Source organism: Hordeum vulgare, chromosome 4H (genome assembly GCF_904849725.1).
Source record: "Hordeum vulgare subsp. vulgare chromosome 4H, MorexV3_pseudomolecules_assembly, whole genome shotgun sequence".
NCBI classification, from domain to species: Eukaryota; Viridiplantae; Streptophyta; class Magnoliopsida; order Poales; family Poaceae; genus Hordeum; species Hordeum vulgare.
The window spans coordinates 193,534,511-193,546,056 of NC_058521.1; positions in this window are offsets into that span (position 1 = coordinate 193,534,511).

The following is an 11,546-nucleotide window of genomic DNA, read 5'->3' on the forward strand; positions in this document are numbered from 1 at the left end:
GCTAGTCTTGATACCTTTGGAAATGAGATTTCTCAGTCCCTGTGGCTCACAAATTACTACAACAACAGTTGAAGGTATAGGTAAAGCAATTCTTTTACGTGAGCGTGATGATTGTTCTATTTCGGGTCTCTTCTTCTTCTTCATCGATCTAGGATGGGTTCTAGGCTGGCAGCCTGGGATAGCAAGGATGTACTTTTTTCTTTTATCATTTGTTTTCATCTGTACCCGGACCCTCCTCTTCTTCATGGTGATTGATGTTGTTGTTATATTGATGTGATCTTGATGTAGCTTGTGGCGAGTGTAAGCCAACTCCTTATACTCATCTTTTTAGTACATGTACTTCTAACAATATCCATTCTTGCAAAATGACGAGATGTGCTTCTATCCCTGTCGAGGCCCTCGCGCCAAAATAAGGATATGATTGCATCTTGGGCATTACAAGTAGGTATGAGAGTAGTACCGACCTATGAGCCCCCTTGATTGATCGAACTTGGACGAGTCGTGTGTAGTGAAAAAGTACAATTAGTCTAGTTATATATCGGAGAGTAGGATTCTTTTCTTCTCCTCTTCTATGCTCTAATGTGGAATCTTGTCGTAAGAATTTTAATTCTACTCCTCTTCTCACTCAAAAAATATTTAGGATCACGCGGGTATTTTTGGAATCTATATGATGCTGATGTGACGGAGTTCTGTCTTGGTGCCTCCTTTCTGACTTGATTTCTTCTCGGGAGTTGAGCTCGAGGGGATTCTTGAGCACAGTGTTATCATTCAGATTTCTTAGTATCTCAGAACGGAGGATGTGCGAAATTGTTTCAATACTAGTAGTGGCGAGAGGAGTCCAGCATCCCGAGTACTCGTGGAGAGTGTCCGGATGTACAACCATACTTGGTATCGTTGTGATTACGAGGATCTGAGGTAGATGAGTTTTTGAGATCCTTGGTTATGTCTTGACGGATGTGACACACTGGACGGGTTAGTGTTATTGCTAGGAGTTGAGTGATGGATTTTACTCGTTGTATCCGTGGACCCGATTGCATGACCAGAAATTTCGGGAATTCTTAGGTGGGAATTCAAGTAGTTACCTATATGACAATCTTCCAACAGATGCATGATGTGAGGTTGGGGTTCGACATCTGGTGGATTTGTTTATTCATGGTAGTTTCTACAGATTACAGTCTCGATATATGTCATCAGTATGCTTCGACAAGCCTTGTAGTTCGCAACACCTTGGGAGCAAATTCAAGCGTCATTTCAATATGACAATATAATGTACGATCAAGCCCGTGCAATCCTATCCACGAAAATATCGAGTGGAATCTCTGTCATATGTTTGTTCTTGCTAATTTGTAGGCATCATCCTTTGTTTTGTTGGAGTATGGTAATTCGAGTTGCTTTGATGTCAAGTGGTGAATTCATAACTTTCCAAGAGGTGTTCTCATATTTTTATGGGAATGCAAATTCTTTTGCTCAATCAAGTTGTGTTTTCAATTCTTGTCAACCGGAGTCGTCATGTCAATTCTTTTTCAACCGGTGTGCTTCTCTTCAAGTAATTCAATCATCTCCAATATTTGGAGGATCAATCTCTCATTTCTTCCGGAGTTCATCTCATCGGTTCCAAGTTGTCTTTGTTTTTCCCTGCCCTCCCGCCCTTTTACTTCAATATTTCAATTATCATCCAAATATCTTCCTTTCATTATCGCTTCCTCTATCTTTTCTTTTCTTTTGTTCCTCGTGATGCATTGCGAAGATTTGCAGGAGTTTTGTGTTCATCATACTTCATTCTTTTTTTATTCTCCGGTGGATTCAATTCAAGCTCTCGGTGTTTATCATATCCTTTTCTTCCTTTAATGATTTATGTGGTTGAAATTCTTATCCAACCCTTTCTTGTTTTCATCTCTCCATATTCTATCCGAAGTGTTGAAGATATCTCAGAAGTTTCTTGGTTTCAACCCTTTCAATTATTTCGAGGGTCTCACCTCATCCAATTTTGATTTATATCGGTGCAATATATCTTTTCTAATCAATTGTTTCGATGGAGTTTTCTTTTGCGTGGGCTCATAACCCACAAGTTTCACCAAGATCTTTCCTGGCTCTTCTAATCTTTTCTGGAGATATCTGAATCTTTTCAAATATGACATAATAATGATTTCTATCAGTCATATTCCTTCTTCAAGATCAATCTGCATTATTTTCATCATTGGCTCAACTTTTTCATTATTCATCATTCCGGAGTGTCTCGGTAATTCTGGTGGTGTCCCTTCTCATCATTCTCATCTTGGAAGACCGAAGGAGAGTTTCTCTTAAGTCTTGTACATTCTTTTGAAGATTGTCATCTCAGCTTCGTGCTATCTTCTCAATTATTTCCAATCATGAGTAATTCCTTCCATATCTATCCGGTGCATTTCAGTGTTGTTTTCATTTCTTGATCCTCTGAAGGTCATCATTTCAGAAGATTTCTTCGTTCTGAGCTTTCAGCTTTCATCTTCAAATTCTAATCAATTGTTATCTATTCATCCGTATCTCAATTATTCCGGTGGCTCATTCAAGTTTTCTGTTAAGCGGCTCAAGATCTCTTCATTCTCATGTTTTCCATTCATTTTTATATCACAATATGTTCTAAATTCTTCAGGTGGATCATGATCTCTTCTTTATCATGTATCTTCATTCATTCATGATATTCCCATTCATTTGTGAATTCTTACCGGTAGCTTGTTCAAGCATTTTCTAATCGAATCATGATCCCCTTGTCCTCATGTACCCCAGTTCATCTGTGATATCCTCTTTCATTCCAAATTCTTACCGGTGTTTCTTTCAAGAATTCTTGAAGTGCGTGCCTTATCTATTGCTCTTTTGTCTTTTTAAGAAGACTAAGTGATATGGTAAATCCGTTGCTTGTCATCAATTTAACTTGATGAAGGATGAGCATAACATAATACTTATTCTTGTTTCATCAAGGTGATTTCAATCTTTCTTCTGGAGTTGTTCATGATATCAATTTTCTATTTTATGTTGTTCATCTTCTTTTTCGGAGTTCCAAGTTTTCTCAAGTATCTCTTCGGGAAGCTTCATCTCTTTGCAAGGTCGTAATCTTATTGTTTTCAACCTTCATTTGTTTTGATCATTCTTTTGTATATGGAGGTTCGTCATGGTGGTTCTTCAAGATTTCATTCTTTCTCAGTGTGTTCTTCAAGATTCTTGGTGGGGAAGCTCAAGTATTCTTTCTCTTGCATTTCAAGTGCAATTCTTCCTCTATTTGTTTTTCCTTTGAGCTGGTATTATAACATTTTTGATTCTTGAGGAGACTCAAAGAGAAGTTGTTTCAAGAATGAGATATTTAAAACCACCAATTCTTTGATCATGGGGCATTTGAACCCATCTTTCTTCCATTGAGCTATCTTGGTTTAGATTTCACCTAAAGCTTTGTCTTTGAATTGTTGCTTTCATGGTGCTTGTTATTAATACAAGTTCTCAATGTTTCCTCTTGGTGTAACAAGTTGTGCATATCTTGTTCCTCCCAATTAATTCTTGTTTCTGTTAATGGCTGGTTGTCATCTCATTATTTTGAGATGGTTTTCATAAATCCACTACAAGCTTGTTCTTTTCGTTGTTGGTTTTCCAACAACTCCGTTCAATTCTTCTTGCAAGGATGCTTGCCAAATTCAATTGTGGTAGAAGTTTTCATTTTCTTCTTCATTCTTTCTACCCAATGATATAGTTTCACTACAGGAAACTGATAATTTGATGTCAGGGTATTTCTTTGCCGTCATCATTGAATCGGGGTAGACGGCAAAGACATATTTTGCTGTTAATTGCAGACGTCAAACATATGAATGACGACAAAAATATATTTTGTCGTCTGCTATTTTTTTACACACGACAAAAGCTACTTCGCCGTGTGCAGGAAAAACATAGACGGCAAAGCATGTCTTTGCCGTCTGTTCAAAAAATAAATAACGGCAAAGATATTTTTTGCCGTCTGTGTTTTTGGAGCACACGGCAAAAAAGAAAACATGCCACGGATTGATGCCACGGATCCGTGATGTGGCACACACCCACCACACCACCGCATCTATCCCCGCACTATCCACTCCACCCCTCACCCGACCGGTCATGGCCCCACCCACGATGCGCACCCACGCCCCCATCTCGTGTGCACCCGCGCGACACTAGGGTTACACGCCGCCGCCGGCGGTCCTCGCCTCCGCCAAGCCGTTGCCGGTGTCGGTCCCAGCCTTCACCGAGGTGCCGCTATCGGTACCTGCTGCAGCCGGTCCCAACCTCCGCCACTGCATTCTTCCTCGCCCCTCACACCACGCCTCCACCGCAACATTCTTCCTCATCCCCTGCCGTGATGCCTCCACCCCGTCCACCACGTCCTACCCGTCCTACGACCACCGGTTCCCCACGCTCATGAACGTCATCCTCGTCGTCGGTGCTAGGGAGAATGGCGCTGCATGCCTAGACGGGACCCTACCTTGGTACCACTCGCTCCTTGGGTTTTGGGGCGAGTCCAACAAGTAGCTCCTCCAGTTGGAGGTGATGGCCAGCGTCTCTACCCGCTATTTGTTTGATGTTATGTGTCAACGTAGATGACTGAAACTTTGTTTTGGTGTTGGCCTGTAGGATGGAAGCTGGTGCAGGAACCTGACATGGTGCGCTCAGTGCAAGGAGACAAATCTAGGTTCCTCTGACCACATGGAAAGGCGGGCCGAGTTCGTCGGCATCTTGAGCAACGATGCATTGCAGAATCCATGTACTTTCTGGTGTCAAAGCCACGATTCCTGATGAACTGAATACACAACCATGTTTCTAGTGTCCAAAGTTTAGTGTGTAAATGAGCGAGGACTTGTTCTGATGTTCTTTAGTTTGGTATATAACTGAGCAGTCTGCTCAGTTGGTTATCTTGCCTGCAGTCTGATGTTCTTCGGTTTGGTATATAAATGAGCAGTCTGATGTTCTTTTAGATTGATTTATCATCATCGTAAAGGATTAGTCAATGATTTACTCCATGTAACGTTCGGACCTTTTTTGACTGGACTTGGCATTGCACATATGTAATATCGTGTTGTTCTAGTTAGATTGAAGGCACCTTTTCTTGCGTGGGAGCCATCTTTCTGATACACTCTGTGTGCTCATATCATAGAGGCACTATACTTAGATACCCGCTGAAAATTATTTCGTCTGAACCTGTTGACTTCTACAATTCGAATAAAGTGAAGGTAAGGTATTGTGATGGTGCATCATTTTTCGGAAATGTCGAAGAGGAATTTCAGGTTGGCAGAATATTTTGTAAATTACTTCTCAGTTCCTACTTCATATAGTTCAACGGCATAGCAAATATACTGAGTAATACTCTGATCTATATAGGATGGCACTAGTTTCTAGAATTCCATGCTTTTCTTACGGGTTGCTCGGCTAATGGTCTATCCACTTACATTCACTGTGATGACTTCCGTGCATTTGTACCAAGAAATGTATTATTAAGTAGATAAGTTCTCAAGTCACACACTTTGTATCAACAAATTTAACTTCCGAGTCCGCTATATAAATTATTCTGTATTGAACATAGTCTGAAATAATGGCTTTTACGAAAAAGATATACATATTCTGTAGTTGTGTGAGGTCTACCTCGAAGTGCTATATGATAAAACATATGTAACAGTAATAATATCCTTCTAAATTTTTGTCTGATATGTCCCAATGAGTGCATCATTGCTTGTAGATAGTTTTTTCATGAATCGAACACATGCCTACTAGGACGGTGCTCCTGAAGCTGGTGGCTGCGCGACGTACGCCCGTGGCGGCCCAACCCTGGCACGACAGTGGCTCACCTCCGGTGGTTTCCTAGACGGCAATGGATGGCTCCCCCAGAACTGCGGTGGCAGCCGTGCATGGCATCTGCTTCAAAAATCTTATGGTGAGCTTCATCCCCTCCCTTCTTCCTCCTTTGCCTCCGTCCTCTCTGTTCTGAAGCTTTTGTCCTTCATGCAACAGCAATAGCATGCTTCGATTCATGGCCACCGAGTCATTTGTTATAGGAACTGGAAATCTCTAGCTATGTCCTTCTAGATTTTTGTCATTAGATTTGCTATCAACCGCATAACTAGATTTTGGTCAGTCAACTCTTGATTGGTCTTTATCTAAATGGTTGAAGAGCATATACACATGTGCTCTTTCATTCTGAATTTGTTTCCTTTGACATCCATTACATGCTTAGTATTTATGACTCTTGAGGTAATTGAAAACCTTAATTCTTAGTGCCCACTAAAGTTTAGTGATTAGTTGTGGCGTGTTATTTCAATTATAACACGACTAAAAATATTTATTGATGTATTTTCTGGTTTTTGACATATAAATTACTGAATCTTTGTGAGATGATTCGTGATTTGGTCTTTATCTAGAATTGGTGGAGAGCCTGTTGACACGTGCTATTTTTTAAAATTGTATTTGTTTGCATTGACGGGCACAAACTGTTAGCACAATCGACATCGGAACATTCATGGTTTTTGTATTAGCTTGATTTTTAAAGCAACATTGATTAGTTTATTTTTGCTCGCATTCATGGTTCTAATATTAGCTTGATTTTAAACCAACATTAATTAGTATGATGTTTAATGTTTGCAAGTGCTTGACAAGTTTACTTGATTCATAAAAAATGCCTTTAGTATGATGAATGATGCTCTCGAGTTTGAATCTATTTGATATGATGAATCTAAGTCGAAACCAATTTCTTGTTTGGTTAATTTCAGTGGACACATGAAGAAGGGATGCAGCTTCAGCGATGACTCGTCACAGGGAGCTACAGGCAATCTAATGCGGCGCTTTCATCCCCTCAACACAACGAGTAGTTCTGCTTCATCTCCTTTCCAGTAGCATAGTTGCAGCTTAGCATGTGTGTAGAGGCTGATGGTCGCAAGGGCTCCTAGAGTGTACATGACTTGAAGATGCCCAGCTAGATGTGATACTTTGTGAACTCATATGCGTACCCTATGATATATATGGATATTTGCTATGTATGATTTTGTTTCCATGGATCATTGTTATTATACTTGTGATATATGTTGTGTATTCAACTCTTGAGATAAGGTTTTTATTTAAAAGAATATGTACAAATCACCATCAGCCTGATTCAAGAAAACGGTTTCCCATCTTGTACCTGTGCAGCAGACGGCAAACAACACACCTCTTTGCCATCTGTGATATCGTCAAGCAAACGGAAAAAATGACTAACGTCGTCTGTTAGCTAGGTCGTTCCGTCTTCCTACCAAATATTTGCCGTCGACCAGCCCAGAAGACGGCAACATAATTTCACTAACGGCAAAAAAAATCGTCTGCTCTCCCGGCCATTGACGGCAAAGAGACCCTTTGCGGGCACATGGGCTGACGACATTGTTTGCCGTCATGGGCTGACGGCAAAAAATTTGCCGACTGTAATTATCTCTTTGCCGTCTGTAGTGTCGTGACAGCAAAATGTCCGATTCATGTAGTGTTTCTATTCTTTTGTTCCGTAGTTGTTGTGATGTTGCTCTCTTTTGTCCATAATTTTATCTTTTTCAAGATCATGTTCTTTCTTTGCTTATTCATTTAACCGGAGTGTTGTTTCTTCTTTCATGTTCTTTCATTCCATATCAATTTAGTTGGTTTGTTGTGAATCTTGTCAAGATCTTTCCATCTTATCAAATTTTGTCATCAATTTCCTACCGAAGTGCTGCCAAAATTTTGTGTGAATTCTTGCTTGTTTCTCATATAATTCTTCATCGCTTTGGTACCTTCGAGGATCGTTGGTTTCATTCGTTTGTCAAATAAGCGACTAAGTTTTACCTCTTACTATTTCTCATCCTTTTCCCCCTTTCATTCTTAGATCTCGGGTCAAAGTATCTTGTTAGTGTACGAGAGTTGTAACAACCCGAGACCGACGCTCCAAAAGATTTCCCTTTTAGTCCATTGCCATCGTGGGATTATTTTTTTTTTCACATTCATCATCACATCATACGCATCAGCTGTATTGCATCGGCACTCCATTGCCGCCAACTTTCAAAACTGCATTCGTTATTAGTTGTTGGTTCTCTCCGTTTCTGTCGTTGACCGTTTTGAGACCAACCACACACACACGACCACGACATTGTTAAAGTATTATTTCTAAAAGTACGTACAAATTATTCTTGTATTGGGTTCAACCTTTGTGTGCAGTCTTATTTTAGTGTAGGTAGGCCGCCTGCCAAATTTCGTCGCAGTCGGAGTCCGTTTGATGCCCGAACGGTCAACCATAGCGGCACCTTCATCGGTTGATCGTCGGACGTTTTTTGGTGTTCAAAAATCTCGTTGTCGAGCCGCAAACCTCCCTCTCTTCCCCACCTAGCATCTCTAACACAACCCACTGCAGCCCAATTAAATAATCTCCACGAGCGGAGCTGCCCGTTCACGACCGGAGGGCTCGAAAACGGTGTGAAACCCCCTCCTAATACCCACCTACTATATATATAGACCACCTAGTCTAACACTTGACCAATCCCTAAAAAAATCCTCCCCCTGTAAAATAGCCGCCGCCTCCAACACCTGGTCTCTTCCTCCTTGGGATTCCCCAGATCCAACCACAGCCAACTGGAGCAAACCCCCCAAACCCATCCAATCTGCAACCCTCTGTCGCCATGGACATGTCCATCCCCAACCAGTGTAGCTGTCTTGATGTGTTATGCTCCTCGAATCAACCATCAGAGCTCCTCCAGCTTGCCTCCAAGCACATGCGAGCCCCTGCAGCATGATGCAATAGCCTCTTGTGCCCACTTTGGACCTCGCCGGCACCGCACGACCCTAACCTTGCTAGCCCTCGGAGTAGGGCTCTTCTTACCCTCCTCTCTTCCTTCTATTCCCTCTCTCAAATCTCTCTCTTCATCGTATTTTTTCTACAAGAGACAACCATTGTCAGAACCCTAGATTGTAGCTTGTAGTTAGTTGCATCAGTGAGCCTTCATGCATGCATTCAAATCAATTTAATACAATGGGGATGATCTACAATTGGGAAGTGATCAAAACCCTAATGATTTGAAAAATTGACAACAAGGCAATAAAAATTAATACCTTAAAAGGGACTAAGAAAATGTTCCAAATATTTGGAAAAATAGTGACATAAAATAAATTTGTCAAACCAAAATTTTAAGTCACAGAAACGTTTTGAAATGGAATTTTGATTTGACCAAATAGCTATTTGGAATGGAATTATTTTGATTCCTTCTATTTTAAAGTTTCAAAAATGCTGAGACTTTTATGTGGCATTGGATATTATTATCTGTGTCACATAATAACATTTTAGGGTTTTATTTTTGGTCAAACAATTTATTTTAAAACCTAAATCTAAATGCCAAAACGAAAAAGAATAGAAATAGAAGAAGCTTACCTGTCGCCCCGTGCAGGCCCAGCCCACCAGGGGCTCCCCTGTCATCTTCCTCCTCCTGCCAGTAGGCAGAGGAGAAGATGAGCACGGGGCTAAACGCCCCACCTCCCGCTCATCGTGGCAGCCTCTCCTCGCCTCCTCGACGCCAGCAACCCCCCCCCCCCCGTGCCTCTCTTTTCTTCCTCCCCCAAGCCCCTCCCTCTCTCTCTCCCTAATCTCTCCCTCCTCGCTCCCTGTCGTTACTCCTCGCCGTGGCTGAGATATAGCGGAGCCGTCGCCGCCGATTCGCCACCTCCAGGTCCTCCCCGACCCTGCCGTCAGCTCTAGGAGCTTCACCGTGAGCCCCTCGTTCCATTTTCCTCCTTGCCGACACCGTTCCCCTCCTCTTTTCCCCTTCCATCGCGAAGCCCGAGTTCCCTGCTCCCGCAATGGCCGCCGAGGCCAGGGCTCTTCCTCGCCCGGCCGAGCATGCTCTAGTGTTCATGAGGGAACGTAGGTGCCTCCCCGTCCCCCAACTCCTCCTCTTGCACCCTGTGGAGACGAGCCTCACCTGGCCTAGCTCCGGCCGCCGCCTCTGCCGTCGCTGCCGCCAGCTCCGGCCACCCAAGCGCCCCAAACTGATCGGGATGGATGCGGCTGAGCGTGGGCTTTGTCGTGGTGCTTTCAGCACCTTCAGCCGATGTCGGGTGGCCATTCCGGCGAGTCTCCACCGTCTCAGGTGGTCGTCGATGATGAGCCGCCGGCCATCACCCCTCCTGATAAGCTTAACCACCTCCTCGGTCCATGACAGGTGGGCCCAGAGCCCTTAATAACCGCAGGTTAACTAATTAACTTCGTTTAAAGGTTGAGTCAATGACACATGGGTCCCATGGTCAGGTTTGACCTGGACCAGTCGCGGTTGACTGGATGACGTCAGCATGATGCAGTATTTGATTTTCTAGATTAAAACTAATCAGTAAAACTCCAGAATAATAGCAAAACTTCAAAAATTCATAGAAAATAAAATATAACTCACATGGAAATAATTTATATATGAAAAATGATCACAAAAATCCAAAGAATCTGATTATGGCATTTTCATGCATGTTTGAAAAAGTTAGCAACACCAAATAGGCAAAATGATGAATAGTGTAAATTTAATAAATAGTTTGAAGTTGGAATTTGATTCCTATTTGCATTCCACTTTAATTACTATGACCAAACAATGATCTAGGAAATTCAGCACCCCAAAATGCCATCCTCATGCATGTTAAAAACAAGTTATACCTGAGCATCAGGTCGAATAAATTAAAAGGGTATCCGGAAAATACCTTGTTGAAGTGATGTTTGAATCCTGATTCAAATCCAACTTCAACCTAAGAAATGTTAGCTATATTGGCCGTGTCACATTTCATCTCCATTTCTTGATCATGCATCATAGTGTTGCATTTCAGTGAAGTAATTGTTGTTCCTTTCTTGTTTGCCGGTGTTGTTCCCTCTCGGTATGATGGTTCCGACGATGTGATCGTTGACATTGATGAAGACTCATCGTTATCTTCAGACGTGTCAGGCAAGCAAACACCCTTGAGCATATTGAAATAAACCCACTGTCTCGCTCCCGCTCTCTTTTACTGCATTAGGACAAACACGATTCAACTGTACATGTTATCGGTAGTTGAACCCATTCCTCTGCATGACCTGATTTTGTCACAATAAATAGTTGAAACCACTTAGCATGAGTAGCAACTGATTGAGCCTTGTTGTGCTTACTCATCCATGCTTGTTTACAATGCCTGCTATGCTTAGGGTCGTGTCAGGTCTGATCCATCTGAATGATGAATCGGAATGGTTGTGATCATGTTCTATAGTGTGAGAGTAAAAGTGTGAATCCGATTTGGTAAAGGTAGCGATGAGAGGCCATGTAGGAGTACATGGTGGGTTGTCTCATTGGGACCGTCCTTAAGAACTGAGTTCTGTGTATGTTATCCAAGACAAGATACTACCACACATTGGGATACTTAATTGACCCTCTTGGCTTATTAATCGCCTAGATCTCTGTCCAGGAGTTGCAACTAGTTTCTGGTGTTTGTAGGAAAAGTGTTGGCGGTCGTGTTTTTCTCCGCCCGACGGGGTAGGCTTCTCTGCGGTAGATACACAGTGGCACGGTGAACCAAGT